At 32.1% G+C, this 15954-nt stretch overlaps 1 pseudogene across 1 annotated transcript in view; it reads left to right on the plus strand.

The window, feature by feature from the left end:
* The window catches only part of LOC143386138 (cadherin-12-like), an 80725-nt pseudogene that overhangs the window by 21498 nt on the left and 43273 nt on the right, over window positions 1-15954 (plus strand). Inside the window, exon 3 of the transcript XR_013089812.2 lies at window positions 8719-8972. The product of XR_013089812.2 is annotated as a cadherin-12-like (transcript). The remainder of the gene's footprint in view (window positions 1-8718; window positions 8973-15954) is intronic.

Raw genomic sequence — 15954 nt, forward strand, 5'->3', positions numbered from 1 at the left:
TTAAGTAAGGCTGAGAAAAGCCCAGTGAAAAGATCACTGAAATTAATCCAAGAAACAGATTGAGATGCTCATAGAAGTAAAGACTGTGAGAATTGGTGATTCTGGCTAAATTTAAAGAAACAGTCAAAACATATTGTTATAACTATTTTTATCATGTAGAAAATTATACCAAACAATTCAGTACTTACAAAGCCTGACAGAATACTTGGAGTCACTTTCAATGTTGTAACTTGCTGTGATCTCTAAATAAGGATCCACCAGGGGCAATCTCTACCTAGTAACCTATTCTGTTGAAAAAAATGCAATCTATAGACTACATCTATTAAATCTAAGAAGTAAGTATTGCAACACAATTTTTGAATTATCTAACATCTACGTGTTGGATTGCATGAAATGTGCTTATGTACATATACATACACACACACACACACACACACACACACACACATATATATATATATATATATATATATATATATATATATATATATATCTTTATCAAACATGGTGGTATGATTTTATGAAAAAGGAATAATGGAAAAATATTCAGCTGAATAAAGTGCATGGAAAACTCAAAATAAATTAAAATGACAGCTGTATTTAAAATACAGAATCCTTTTGGTTAAAGCTCATGTAATAAGACTCTTCAAGAATTACATGCAGTAGGTTCTCAGAAAACTTTATCTTGCACTTATTATTGGTCTTTGAAGAATGAAATTAGAAAAAATAAATGTGAATGTAAACATCAACAGTAGTATTTTAGTTTTCCATATGATCTTAAAATTATTTTTTGACAGTTTCTCATTTTGTATCACAGCATAGAATTGCAATGCAAGAATGATGAATTCCTACATAAATCATATTTTTAAGTATACTAAATACATTTAGGAAATCCATTAATATATATCCTACATATGAATACATAGCTGCATTTTAAAGATGAGTTATTTTAAATTTTTGGCTGACAAACTTTTAAGCAGCAGTAGAGGAATGAAATAATATATTCTTCAATTTAACAGAGCTTCTCTTTTTTTTAACCCACTTAAAATACATTCAAATGCTCAATGTTCTGAAGCACATATTTTCAATGTTGTTTTATCTTCAAAATCTTTTATTTAGTTTTATTTTACTGTATACTTCTCTCTTTTTCCTCTGTAGGGTGAGGATATATAAAAATGAAACTCAGGTTTATATAAGCTGAGGAGAATGAAGAAAGGTGTCATTTCACTGTATTACGTTGAATTCAGAGTAAAATTAGGAAAATTTGTAAATCTCTCCAAAGCACACAACTCTGGTAAAAACCCAAACCAACTCTTACTCTACTCTTGCATGTTACACTGAACAAAGTATACACAAATTAAAATTCTCTTATGTGTTTTTAAATAATATACAATACCAACACTAGAAAAACTAGAATAATGCTTCTGAAAGTTTCAATCACATCTTAAAATCTAGGAGCTGGGATATATTTGCAATGAGAAAATCAGCTGTTTTAAATTCAACAAATTTCTTATATTTAAAAGACAAATAAACTATATCTTAGTAATTACTCCCTATGAGAAAAATAAAAATAAAATATATACTCCTTGAATATAAAAATGAATAGGAATTTACATTAGTTAAAAAACTCTAAATGGATAAATATATTGAGAAACACTTTGGTTTGCTTGTTGCTGAATGAAAACTTAGGTAATTAAAACAGTAGAGTGAATACTTCAGTTATACAAAGAACAGTTTAATATCCTGCAGAATTTCAGAAAGAGTCCTGTACCATCTCTATAAAAATGTCTGTTAAGAACTACAAAGTAGTGGTGGCATCTGTTTAAAATGAAGAATGATGAAGTAGTGGCCTATTTACTATAAAATAAGTAAAACATTTTTTGAAATTAAAATGTTTAACCAGTTTGATGTTATCTTAGCAGATTTTTTATTTTGAATTTACATAACTAAAGATCACATTAAATGTAAAGTAGAAGGATTTTTAAATAGGAGATGAAATATTTGACTTTTCAACACAACGCTTTTATAAATAGACTGTGGCCTCAATTGGTTCCATTGGGCATCTATATTTTATATTTACTCATGAATCAGTAAAACTCATTAATTTTATCATTTTATATGACTGAGAATTATTTCCACACTATATGACTTGGTAACAGCACCATCATGTGGTAAATTTTAGAATATCTCTTAGGAATAAAATGAAAATAAATTGTAGACTAATTTATATGCTCAAAAAAATTAATAAAATTTAAAAATTCTATTTTTAGTAACTCTGACATTCCTAATTTCAGAGAAAGGGGTACTCCTTATGTTGTTTCTACAAATATTATGTTCCTGTTTTTTTCCAAATATTTGTCTTTCTCTTGTTTTTTTTTAAATTTCTAAACCTTGTTTATATTCTTTAAATACCTTGCCCAACTTTTCTTAATAGATTCAACTCTAAATTAACCCCGAATTAACAAAACCAAGGCCAATTTTTCTACTGCTTTGCAGATTTTTCTATTTGAATATTTCTTAATGCTTTTTTCAAACTCAAAATGTATAAAGCCATATTCCTTCTTTTTTCCCAATAAACATGTGACCTATCTTATTTTTGTCCTTTCTAGTTTTTTTAACAAAAAGTCCAGAATGCTTCTTAGGTTTCTACCATTCCCTTAGACCTTTGTTTGCCAAAAACAGGGCATGAGCTTAGCCAGTGATTTTTTCTGAGCAGAAATTAATGTTGTGGCTTATATCCTTCTTTAATACTCCCTTCCAACACTGCTAAGTATTTGCCAGCTTCACCCCTTATCTTCCTTCAGGAACTCCTTCATCCTGTGAATGAAGGGTGGAAACTACATCTGATTATCTTACTTAGACTTTTATCTGGTCCCCATTGCTGGAAAGGTCAAAAGCAGGCTGCATATTTTATTTTACCAGCCTCTGTACACACTGTCACACACATGTACAAGCTCCTTTTCACCCACACCAAATTCACTGCAGGTGTCTACCTGAGTTGTTGAGCTGTTCCACATTCTCATGGAAGTCTCTTGCTCACAGGAATTTCAATACTTTCCTGTTACTTAGTATTATCTCCCTTGCTTATCATCAACGGTTTTTTTGAGCCCTTCTTCCCAAACTGGTTGTCTCTTACTTTTTTTAACAAAATTTCAGCATTTCTGCAACAGCACTTATTGTACTTATGACACTCATTTATGACATATCTGATTTTTCTTATTTGAAGTCCTTTATCATGTTTATGTTTTGTCCTGTTTGTTAAAGAAAATCTCTAAAATATATAGGGTATTAATGTTTTGTTGGATAAGACAAAAAACATTTCATGTTCACTTACGTACTATATAAAGTTCAAAATATTTTGCAAAGTATATAAGAAAAGCAGTGTTTTATTGATTTCATTAATGGGAAATTTGAAGTGCATGGAAGAAGGATACATTTTTCAAAATCACATGGCTTATTTTCAACTATGGTATATTTTGAAAAGCATATACTTTCATTGCAATGAATAATGATATGTGACAAAAAAAATAACTGGCCTCTCCAGATAGGAATGATTTATACTGTACATGTATGTGACACATATATTTCACTTAAGCATTTATAATACTTGATGAAACCTTTTGTCATTTTATGAAAATTATTATTGACAATGTGTAGCAAGAAGCCCTGACATTATTGCCTTTGTTTTGATTTATTTTGTCTTTGTTACTAGATTTGTTCCAGAAATTATTGTCACTAAAAAACAGACGTTGAACTAATGTCCATGGTCTTTCAGGTACTTGCTAAATGACCGTCAAAATATTTTCAGTATTACAAAAGACTGGAATGCAATAACTTTGCAAAGAAAAACTAAATGCATTTTAAATAAGTAGTTCTGTTGTAATATTTTTAGAGATAAGTTGGATGTAGTGTTTATTTTATTCTTTAAATAAAAATGGCAATTTTTTAATTTATAGTTATATAATTTTTAATTGTATAAGAAATACTGTGAACACTGTCAAAAGTAAAGCCTATATTTAAAATATCCACATTTTATTTTGTTGCATGTTTCTTCACTATAGGGACTTTCTCATGTGGTACAAGAACATCAATTATTCATCAAATCTTTGATTATTTTTAGTGAAATATTGAATTTAATTCCTTCTTCACTGGAGATTATATATATAAGCTTTCCCATCTCTTCTCTCAGAGAGGAATTGACTTTATTGATCATAAAATTAACTCATGGAAAACTTGACTTTCTTTCAAAATAATATGTGTTCTGAACATCTTATCTTTATTGTTCAGCTGGTATATAAACTTGCTTTGGAAGAGTGTTTTTCTAATGTATTTTCATCACAGTTCAGTCTGATTTAAATCTGTTTTCTAACTCCTTATCTTGAAAGGGACTAGTACATTTTGTAAAACATTACACTCCTTGCTCATTTGTGTCCCTTCACAGTTTTCTATTCTCTTGACTGTGAAGACCTACAAAGTGATTGAGTACAGCCTTAATGCCAAGGATACATTGTTTTTTGTTCATTTTTGGAGAGTTCCCTTCACTGTGTTGGTAAAACTGATAGATGCTCATCATGAAAACTGCTGCAATAACATTATAGATGGGAAGACGGCTAAGCCACATCCCTGGTCCTTCACTGTCGGCTTTTCAGGCTGATTTGAAGGTGTGGGTTGAGGTTGCAATCTGATACAAGGTTGGAACTCTTTACCAAGCTAACTGGTTGCCTGCAGAATTAACTTTGCTGAGGTTTTATGATTGTTTTGTTAATTCCTGGCTGAGATCAAGTCTCAGTCCTCATAGGTATCCTTTAGGCACTTGCCACACTGGCTCCTGTGCTCACATGTTCACTTGCTCAAGACCAGCCAGAGAAGCTAGGGATATAGCTCAGTTGGTAGAGTGCTTGCCTTGCATGTACATGGCCCTGGGTTCAATCCCCAGCACAACCGAGAAAAAAAAAAAAGTCCAGCCAGAATCATTTGCACCATTTGCTAGGTCAGACATCTCCAAAATATGTCTTCAGTCAATGTCAAATGATTAAGGGCCTTAGTTCTATATTCATATTAATTTTTCCACAGAACTGAACAAGTTGACAAGAGTAATATGCCATTTAATTCACAAGTCCCTCACACTAAGGAGCAGAATTATTACATAAAATGGTTGGGGGCAATGGGGACAAAAATAGGGAGCATCTCAGAATTCTGTCTGCCACAGCTTTTCTTTTCCAGTTCTCATGTATCTGTAATTATAGGTACCTGTTTCCACTCAACATTATCTGGAAACAAGAGGAGGCCTAAAAGAGCCCAGGGGGTTATTCTGATATTTAATATTAAAAATAGCTTATCCTCCTTTTACGTGAAAAAAAAATTATTAGTCACTGAACATTTTATGTATATTTAATTATCTGGACTTCAGCAAAGAGTAAAGAAAGCAATGTAACAAAAAGAAGTAAAAGGTGATAATTTGACCCTTCTCTCACTTTGTATACCAGAGAGAAACTAAATATGCCATTCTCCAATTCACCATAGTCACGGTCTTATGTAGCACAATTTCCTATATTGTGAATTGTTTTCCAAAAGTTCTGATCTTACTAATCTTTTGTTACAGAAAAATCCAAAGAAGTTGCTCAGTTAAACTCTCTTTAGTCAGTCTTTTTCTTATTTTTCTAGAAAGGCTCACTGAATTAAATATGCCCAGAGCAATGTCATAAAATTCTCAAAGTACTGTGTAAAAAATAAATATTTCAAATTTATTTAATCCCATCAAAAATAGAACCAATTTTCTAGCAATTACCAAAAAAAAAATCTTTTCTGTTCTATAATTATATCAAATGTTAGAATTTTTGTCGATTACAAAATCTCCCTCCAAATATGGCTTTGGTCTGTCAGATGGGTGAGTACAGTCAAGTAGAGATGATTGGTGATTCTTTGCTCTTTCAGAGTTACACCAGTTTGTGAATTTGCCTAAGGGTCAGAGTCGTGAAGAAGTCCACATAGAATATAATTGTGGCATTTCTCTTACAATTTTCTCCTGTTCTTTGATCTTCGTAGGAAATAACTTTTTGGTTGCAAAAAAAAAATCTAAATGTACAAAAAGGTTCTTTCATCTCACTCTCTATTTCCCTCACTGCCAAATTCATACCTGTTGTGATAGGCCAGGACTTCTTTAAAAACATACATCATGTCTTATCTCCTAACAATAAAAGTAAAATTAAAAAAGCGAAAAATGTTTCAGAAGTCTCTTTCTGTCTCTGGCTTGAAATTGGTTTACCAGTAAAGAGTCAAGTTCATCCAGACAGATGTAATGTATTATTAAGAGGGAAAATAAAACTATATATACAATATATAAGCTATATATACAAATATACACATTAGTACAGATAGTCAGAGGCATTTCAACATCTAGAGGAAAATTAGAGATGGGAAACAGTTGGTAAGAATGCCTACATTTTAGGATAGCCGTGGATTTGGAGCCCAAAAGAGAGTAAGTCTGAGCTGGAGCAACTCAGTTTGCTTTGAAATCAAGGACTCCAAAGTTGTTAAAATTAGATTGCTCTAAGATAGATGTTAGGGTTCACTGTCAGGAAAATACATTGTTTAACATTTATGGAGCACTTACTTTTTTACATGCAAGAAGAACTTTGTATTTTCTTTAATTTGAATTAGCCAGTGTACTCTTTCAACTTACTTTTTTTTCTCTTTTTTTCAGACAACTACTATGGTGTTTTAAATGAAATTTATTGCTTCTTCAAACTTCTCCATTAGACAACATGCCTTTATTCTATAATTAATTGAATGCTGAGAGAAAAAAAAATCTTATTTACCTTTGTACCTTTCTGTTTTTCCAAGGGGATATCTCTTGCCTTGCCAGAACCTTTTATATTTAACTAATTCAGTGCTGAAAGTTTTAATTTGTTATTTGTTTCTTCCTTTTTCCAAATGAAAGTTATTGTTGTAAAGAATTTAAATTATTACTAATTCACTACTCAGAAACTTACATAATAATCCTAACTTATATTCACCATTATAGTCCTTAATATATAAAATATGTGTCCTGTCTTGTTTTGGTCTTATTTATTCGAAACTGTTCATTCTCACTATTTGTACTGATTTCTTCTTATTGCTTTAAATAACATTTTGACATATTTTTCTGGAAATTTGCTGTATTTTCTTGAGTCTGATTCCTTTCTCAAAGCATGAGAGTCAAGCTTTAGATGGGTCAAAATATCATCATGGGATTATCCTCTATCTATGCTTTCTTAGATATTTCATTTCTGATCATGGGACCAGTGGCCATATTGTCAATTTTATTTCTATTTGTTTTAAGAGAAATAAACATTTCTAACAGGAAAGTAATAAAAACTGAAAGAAATCAATGTTATATGTTAACAGGTATGACTAAATTATCAGAAAGTCAAATCAATTATTTGCATAGAACAAAGATAAAAATAGGAATAAGAATATAATGAACTTGATAAAATGAAGGGAATAATTAAAGGGGAATAAATGTATGTTCTCATGCATTAAAAATATTGTGAGGAGACTTACTTGATGCATATACAAGACTTATAACTGATTTTACCATAGCAGATTCCATTGAATTGTGAGAGTTTTTAAATACATAAGTGATTTTTTTTCTCTTTTTCTCAGAAAAAAATACATAAAATAATACTCATGTCTTTAAAAGTGAAAATAAAGCTCCTTTAGTTTCCTCTGGTGTGCTAGATAAAGGAACAGATGCTGTCAAGGCAATTAGCAAATCATTGTGTTCACACTATAGGGAACTGCTTTAGCAAACAGAAACTTAAGGGTCCCCGTATTCACTGTTAATGTTAAATTTGTGTTGTCTTAGTTTTTCCTTGGAGATTAGAAGTCTGAGTCATTACACTTAAGCTTATCACTTAACAAAGCAACATAGTAGCACCATATTTCTGGAATATAGCATTTTCAGTTACTTTCATAATAAAACTAACATTTACAATGAGGGTGAATGTAAATAGTAGCAAGTTAAAATTGAGCATTACTGAAAATCTGGAAAATGACTTGTATGTTTGTTCCAATGCCTTCTTTAATTTGTTCATATATGTCGGAAGCCTGAATTCTTGGTGATACTTATTGACAATGCATGGGAGAACCAGTATTTATATGCAGTTCTGAGAACACAAAAGACCAACACTCTTCATAATTACCATTGTGTGTGATTTTGAATCTTGATACAAATGTTTTCTAATAAAATGACTTATTAATTCATAATTATTTAAAAGGAAATGATACTAATGTCACAATAGGAAAAATGAGCTTAAAAATGTGCTGTTATGCCAAATTTACAAATGGAATCTAGAAATTTTCAATTATACAATTCCATTTTTGTTCCATTTCTTTATCACTGCTTGCTTCCACTAGATGTCAGTATTGGATAAGATGTGAGAAGTGCTTTCCTTAAACTATTAACTGATTTCAAATTGCTTTTATAAAATGTGTAACCCCTATCTAGTATGTATGCTCATAAGTACATTATGTAAATTTCATATGTGCAAAAGATTATGTTTATGAGTTACCCAGAAAGTTTGACCTTGTGCTTTACTTACACACTAATTATAAAAGTGAGACATTTCAAAACCAGTATAATTAATACCAACTTGCATTGCTCTGAAATGATGCTCATGGTTTATGCCACATTCTATACAAATGTAACACTTCAATTTGGATTTGTCCTCACTACAGCCTTTAGATTTTGAAACGAAGAAGGCATATACTTTTAAAGTAGAGGCCTCCAACCTTCACCTTGACCACCGGTTTCACTCTGCTGGCCCTTTAAAAGACACTGCTACAGTGAAGATCAGTGTTCTGGATGTAGATGAGCCTCCTGTATTTAGCAAGCCACTTTACACCATGGAAGTTTATGAAGACACCCCTGTCAGGACCATCATTGGCGCTGTAACTGCACAAGACCTGGATGTGGGCAGTAGTGCTGTTAGGTAAGAATAAGAAATATTTTCTTTTTATGTGTCTTGAAAACAAAACAAAAACAAACAAATAACAATTTTATGATCAAAAGTGCATCATGATTCACATATAGAATACGATGCTAGAAATTATATATAAGAATAGAGGAAATGCCGTAGGATTTGGACAAAACATCTGTATCAATCCTCCTTGCAACATTTACTGCAGAAAAGCTATTGGATATGTCACACAAACTAACAAATCTCAATTTTTAATCTATGAAAGATTTAATAAATGAAGTTCAAAGAATGATTTTCCAAATTAGTTAATTTAAGACACTTTCACAGTGCCTAGAATGTAGCAGCTATGTTATAATTATTTTAAAATTTCTGTCCCCAAAGTTAGTGTTTAAAAATGGATGGTTTTGTCATTTGCGATTTGAAAGCGATTTTTTTTCTTATTGTAATGACTTTTCATTCTGAATGTGAGATTGAGACAATGGAAACACATTTAGTCAGTCCAAGAGTAAGATGAATTAAGGAATTGCCCAGAACTCAGACTTTGCACGGAGCTCTTTCCTATGGATACCTCCTCACTAATCTCTCTCTCTCTTTCTTTCTCTCTCTCTTTCTCTCTCTCTCTCCCTCCCTTCCTCTTTCCCTCCCTCCCATAAAGCTATAACTTACAATAGCACTGTGGAAGGATGATAAAATCCCCTTTCCTTACATTGATCCTGCAATAGGATTGAGACTTTCTCCCATATTCTGTTGTTTGCTAACTGACCTTACACATCTTCAACTCTTGAGAACCAATAAAGAACAGCAATAAAAGCTATTTTGGACCAAATTAAAAAAACATTATGTATTCTTTTAGAACAAAAATACTCTATTGATATAGAGAGGAATAAACATATCTCTTAAGATTTTATGACATGTGGTAAGTAAATACCAAAAAATTGTGTCATGTATTCAGTGGTAGAAAGCACATCACTGTAGATAGCACAATCTGAAGAAGTGGTTTAAAAGCATGTATTTTTTTTATTGTATTCATCTGAATCTATCCCATGGGGTGCTCAGTCAGTCTAGGCTGTAGTCTTAGATTACCACAGACTGAGTGAATTAAACAATAAACATTTATTTCCCAGATTTCTGGAGGCCGTAACTTTCAAAATCCAGGTGCCAGCAAGTCTGGTATCTGGTGAATATTTAGAAGATGTGGTCATCTTCTTCAGTGGTCATGAGGCAGAAAGAGACAGAAAGTTCTCTGTGGTCCACTGTTTATGAGCATGTGGGCCCCACTCACACAGCTTAATCACCACCATCTCTTAATACCATCATATTGGAGATTCAGATTTTGTATCATGACTTAAGGGGGTGAGATGTTCACAAGCACTATGTCCTTAACATTCCATTCTGACATATCAAGATTCTTGTCCTCACCTTCAAAATGTGTTCATTCCTTCCCCAGAGCTCCCAAAGTCTCAAATTATTCCAACATAATCATTTGAGTCTAAAGTACAAAGTCTAGCTAAATAATATCTTAACCAAATATGGTTGAGATTCAAGGTAAGATTCATGCTGAGGCAAAAATGCCCTCCAGCTATGAACCAATGAAACCAAACAAGTTATGTATTCCCAAAATACAATTCTGTGACCTAGGTCAGACATCACCATTCAAAAAGGGAAAAGCAGGCAATGCAAAAGTGATGACAAGTCCTATGTGAATGTGTACTGCAGCAGGCCAGACTCCCTTCAGCCCTAAGATTTAAGAATAAACCTTCTCTCGGTCAGTCCTCTGCCCTCCTGGACCACTGGGACAGAGCTCCAGGCTTTTGCACTCACCAGGGTGCTAACATCACCCCTACTCCTGAGCAGGACTCTACACATGCTGTTGCTCTCTATGTTGGCCCTACCCATGTAGGAAGGTGGCCTCCCAGCCCTCTATTTGGCATCCTCACCCTTTGGCTCTACAGGCATTGATATTGCACTGTGAAATCACTGGGAAGGCAGCCATGACTCTAGCCTTAGGAAGGTTAGATTATGTTGGAGTCCTTTTTTTGAACTAAGGAAAGCACATGTTCTCAGTTGAAGGTACTGTAGGGCTTTGGAAGTCTGCGAGCCTTCTTTCATTTTTCTCACTGGTTTCTTCAGTCCTTTTTGGCAGAGCTGCTCCTGCTGTGATGACATCTTTACTCCTGGCTTTTGTTGTTATGGTGGTTAGAGTCTGTTGCTCACACCCACAGGAATCCCTTTATCAAATTAGTAATCTGCCAACCCCTACTGTGCTCTTCTCAACACACTTTCTCATGTTTTACTGTATGGATGAGCTATTTCCACATTTTAAGATTATGATTTCCACTGGCTTAACCATTCCATCTTCAGTTAATCTCCCTCCATGTTTTGCTGTAAGTAATTGGAATGAACCAAGTTTCTTCTCCAACACTTTGTGTAGAAAACTCAGCTAAATGGTAAGTTTCACACCTTGAAAGTTCTATGTTCCACAAAATGCTAGAATATGAAGACACTTCCCCAAGTTCTTTGATCTTTGATAATAAATATTGCCTTTCCTCCAGTTCCTAGTATGTTCTTTTTTTCTCTCTGAACTTCAACAGAATGGTTTTACCATCTACCTTCTACAACACTTGTTGGTGATTTTATACCTGTTCTCTAAGTAGACAGAAACTTTCTTTATACTTCTTTTCTTCTTTCTGTGTCTTATGCAGGATGACTCTGAATGCCCATAATTTATAGAAATGCAAAGGTCCCTAATCCCATCCATAAGGGTTTCACCTCTGAACCTAAACACTCCACAAAATGCTGACCTGTAATACCATTACATTGCAGGTTAAAACATCAATATATATACAAGGGGACCATGGCCACTCAGATCACAACAGATTCTTTATTTTCTATAGCACATCTGTGATAAGGACAGAACTCTAAAAGAAGCACATCTGTCTCACAAAAAGGGAGAAAAATTATAGTAATGAGCATACCTTACTTTTCAGGTCAAGTACTGGCCAGTTTACTCATGGGGCTCAGGCTGTTTTTCTGCATGTCAACATTGCAACATGTTTCAGTTCCAGTTAATCTAAAGAGAATGAGTAGAAAATGCCTTGCAAACAAAATTATAGTTTATTTTAATAAATGTGTAAAGCTATTAAAGAAATACTGAAGATTGTAACAAAAAATAATGAAAACATTAAAAAAAACCACTGATTAAAACTCCATACAGTTTAATAAAAGAGAATTGGGGTAATAGTCCAATTGCATATGTCGAAATCACATTCAATTTTTTAATTGTTGAATTACATGATGATACAAAAAACATTAACAAAAGTTGTCCTTCTAATGCAGTACTTCAAAACCCTTTCACACAGAAAAATTTAAAGATTATATAAGTAGAACACATCCTTAGGTAAAGGGACAGTTTCAAACCCAGGAAAATTGTCAAATTCATGATCCTGGTATGAGAAGGAAAAGAAGGATACATTTCAGAGAAATTTTCCTGCACAAGAGGGCTTTCAAGTTTCATTGTTTAAGTCATAGGAGTCAGGGCAATGCCACTTTATTTTAAAGTCACACCCTAGTCTTTCTTCTAATGAGTAGTGCCTGCTTCCAAGATGAAGATGGATCTAATTGATTCTGTGAGAGTTGTCAGAAGACAGAATTGTTTTGAAAACATGAAACTGGTCCATGTTCATGGAGTAAACAACAAACTTGAATTATGCCAGTTGTGGAAATATCCTGTTGAGTCATCTTCGTTTGGTATAAAAACAGGTTTGCTCACTTAACAATGATAGTGAAAATATGTTCTGAAAACTAAATATCAAATATATAATTATTTGACACATTAGGGTACAATCTATTTGTTTTTTTTCTTTGTTTAATATCTTTTAACAGTGTTACTATGAAAGGTAAAATTTAGTAGTGTTAATCTTTTATTCTGGATATTTTATTACTGCTATTATTATTATCATTACACTCAGCACAGTAAAGCCAGAAGTAATACCATCACCAAGAACTAAACCAGCTTCAAAGAAAGATTGGCTTTGATTTTCTGCCTGGCAAACTTACCACACAGTTCCCTAGTAGTCTTAGTTTAATTTGTAAATATTTTCCCCTTTGTTCTTCCAGCCTTTGCCTTTTAATGCTCTCTTCTTCTGCCCTTAGTATTGTCTACCCTTTGTGGTAGAACATGTTACAATAAAGGTCATAAAAATGATTTCTAGTGAGTCAAGTCTGACTGCAACATGTGTACCTATTACTAGCTACTTTTTTAATACACCAGAAATTAATCAGATGGGCAAAAATACACATTTATCAACAAAGCACATGTGGGAAGAGACACAAAAGTGAAGCCAAGCTTCCCATATGGCATGCTAAGGCAACAGATAAAATTTATTTTAATTATTGATAAAATTGGATTGGAGATACTACATGTTCAAAAAATGTCCATTCTATTTTTTTATCTTCCTTAGCAGGAATTTTGTGATGATTAAAATAAGTGGTGGTATAAAATATTTCTAGATTAATCTGCCACATTCTATGAGCTGCATATGTGATTTGTTACTTTTCCTTCAGCATATAAACTTCAGAAGGCCAGATACTGCTCTTCACTGGATTTTTATCTATCTATCTATCTATCTATTTATTTATATTTGGAGTCAGGGTTCTACTATGTTGCCCAAGCTTAACCTAAAATCACAATTCTTCTGTATCAGTCTTAATAGTAGCTGAGATATGATCACAATCCACCATTCCCCTCTCTTCTGCATTGGTCTTGATGAATCCCACATACCTCAAACATTAATGTTATAATTTGTTCTAGAAACTTCACCCCATGAAGCAGTGGTTCAGAGGTAGGGATTTTTGACAGTGATTAGAGCTAGAAGATAATTGGTGGATTAATATATTTAATGGAATAATAATTTGAGTGGATGATTGGGTGGTAACTGTAGGCAGATGGGGCATAGCTAAAGGAAGTCTGGTTTCTGTATTGTATTATATATAATATGATACATATATTATATTATATATGTAATTATAATATATATATATATATTTATTTAAAGAATATATGCACTATAAGAATTTGTTTTATTTAAAGATATATGGTCATGATCCATAAAAAATGTATTGTATTATATTATATATATTGTATTGTATATAATATTATATACAATACAATACAGAATGTCACTGGAAGCCTGGTTCTTGAATTGTATTATATCATATATAACATCATATTACATATATATAATTATAATAATATATTTGTCTCTATGCCCTTCCTCCCTCCCTTTCTCTTCCCGCCCCTCATTTCTGACTGCCATAGGTTTTGTGACTTTCTTCTGCTACATCATAAGTTTAGAGCAATGGAGTTGGCCAACTAAAAACTGAAGTTTTGAAACTGTGATCCCAAAATAATTTTTTCTACTCTAAATTATTCTTGAGAGTTATTTTGCTCACAGCAATACACAGCTGACTAATACAATTACCTAGAACATAGGGGTAGATAAATAAATATTGGTTAAATTAATGACTTGATTTCTATATTATAAACTACAACCAAATAGCAAACTATTCATTTATAAATATTTTCTGTATGGTGCAAAAATCAAAATGATTAAATATTTTGTTTACAAATATAGAACAATACATGGGAAACTCAGTAATTAATTAATAGAACTTGCTTCTAAGAAACACTGCATATATATTTTTTATGGATCATGACCATATATCTTTATATATAACAAATTCTTGTAGTGCATACACTCTTTAAATGATTCTAAGAATATATATATATATATATATATATATATATATATATAAAATTCACATTGCAAATACAAAGTAAAGAGATAAGGCTGGAGTTCTAAAAAGTATTAAATATTTTATCTTAATAAATATTTTATAAAGTTTTATAGGTACTACTTTTCCTTAAGATCACAGTATCTGAATACTGTGATCTGAATCACATTATTTTAAAATAAAAAGTGGTCATGAAAACAGAAATAATTCTCCTCTACTAACTGATAAAATATAATACAGGAAAAACTTACTAGAGTCATAAAACCAACTGGACTCTAGAAAAGGAAGTATGTTTCAAGTTTACAATAAGAAACAAATAGTGTGTTGGTTTCTATGCCATAAACTATTCTTCATGGATTATTTTATTAAGTTAGGAAGAGCTAACTATTTACAATAGTTGAAACTAATTTCCAGTAAAAGATATATTATGAATTCTTACATCACTTGAAAACCTGCAGAATCAAATGAGAAGAAACAACTCCAAAAATGTTAAATGAAAAACATAAAGATATTGTTTACAAATATTGGTGGACCAAAGAGAAAAAGCAGACAGGACTTGATTTGAAATACTTCAAAGAAACTCAAGGCAAACAAAGCATTAAAGGGGACACTAATTTAGAAACTGCAGTAACAGCTGAATGTGTTAATCTCTGGGGAGTTTGCCTTATTTGAATTTGTCACAACTATGCTACCCTTAAGATTTAGGACCCTCAAGAGAATTATTTTTCTGAAATTGGTTTTTGTATGAAGTCTACTTGCAAATATGCTGATGGCATATAGCTTTTATTAACTGCATTTATAGAAGCTAAGAACAGATAATCATTTTACACAAAGGGAAAAAAAGAGTGGGGGAGAAAATTAATTTTTCTGAGAAGAGATTGATCAAACTTCCTTTTGCTATGACATTAGAGCATAAGTTCTATAAATATAATATCAAAATCCTCATGTATGTAAGCCCTTAAGAAAAAAAGGCCAATACACACACACACACAAACACACACACACACACACACACACACACCTCTGCTTATGATAGATTTGGAAAAATGCCCTTTCATATATTCATAAGCATATGCATTCTACATTTTATTAATAACATTGCATTACATATTAGGATACATGTTTTACTTCAAAAATATTAACTTTGTATATTGCATTTAAAGCTTGTTCAATAAAAGTATTGAATCAAGTAGGTTTTCAC

This window comes from Callospermophilus lateralis, unplaced genomic scaffold (assembly GCF_048772815.1).
Source record: "Callospermophilus lateralis isolate mCalLat2 unplaced genomic scaffold, mCalLat2.hap1 Scaffold_113, whole genome shotgun sequence".
Taxonomy (NCBI): domain Eukaryota; kingdom Metazoa; phylum Chordata; class Mammalia; order Rodentia; family Sciuridae; genus Callospermophilus; species Callospermophilus lateralis.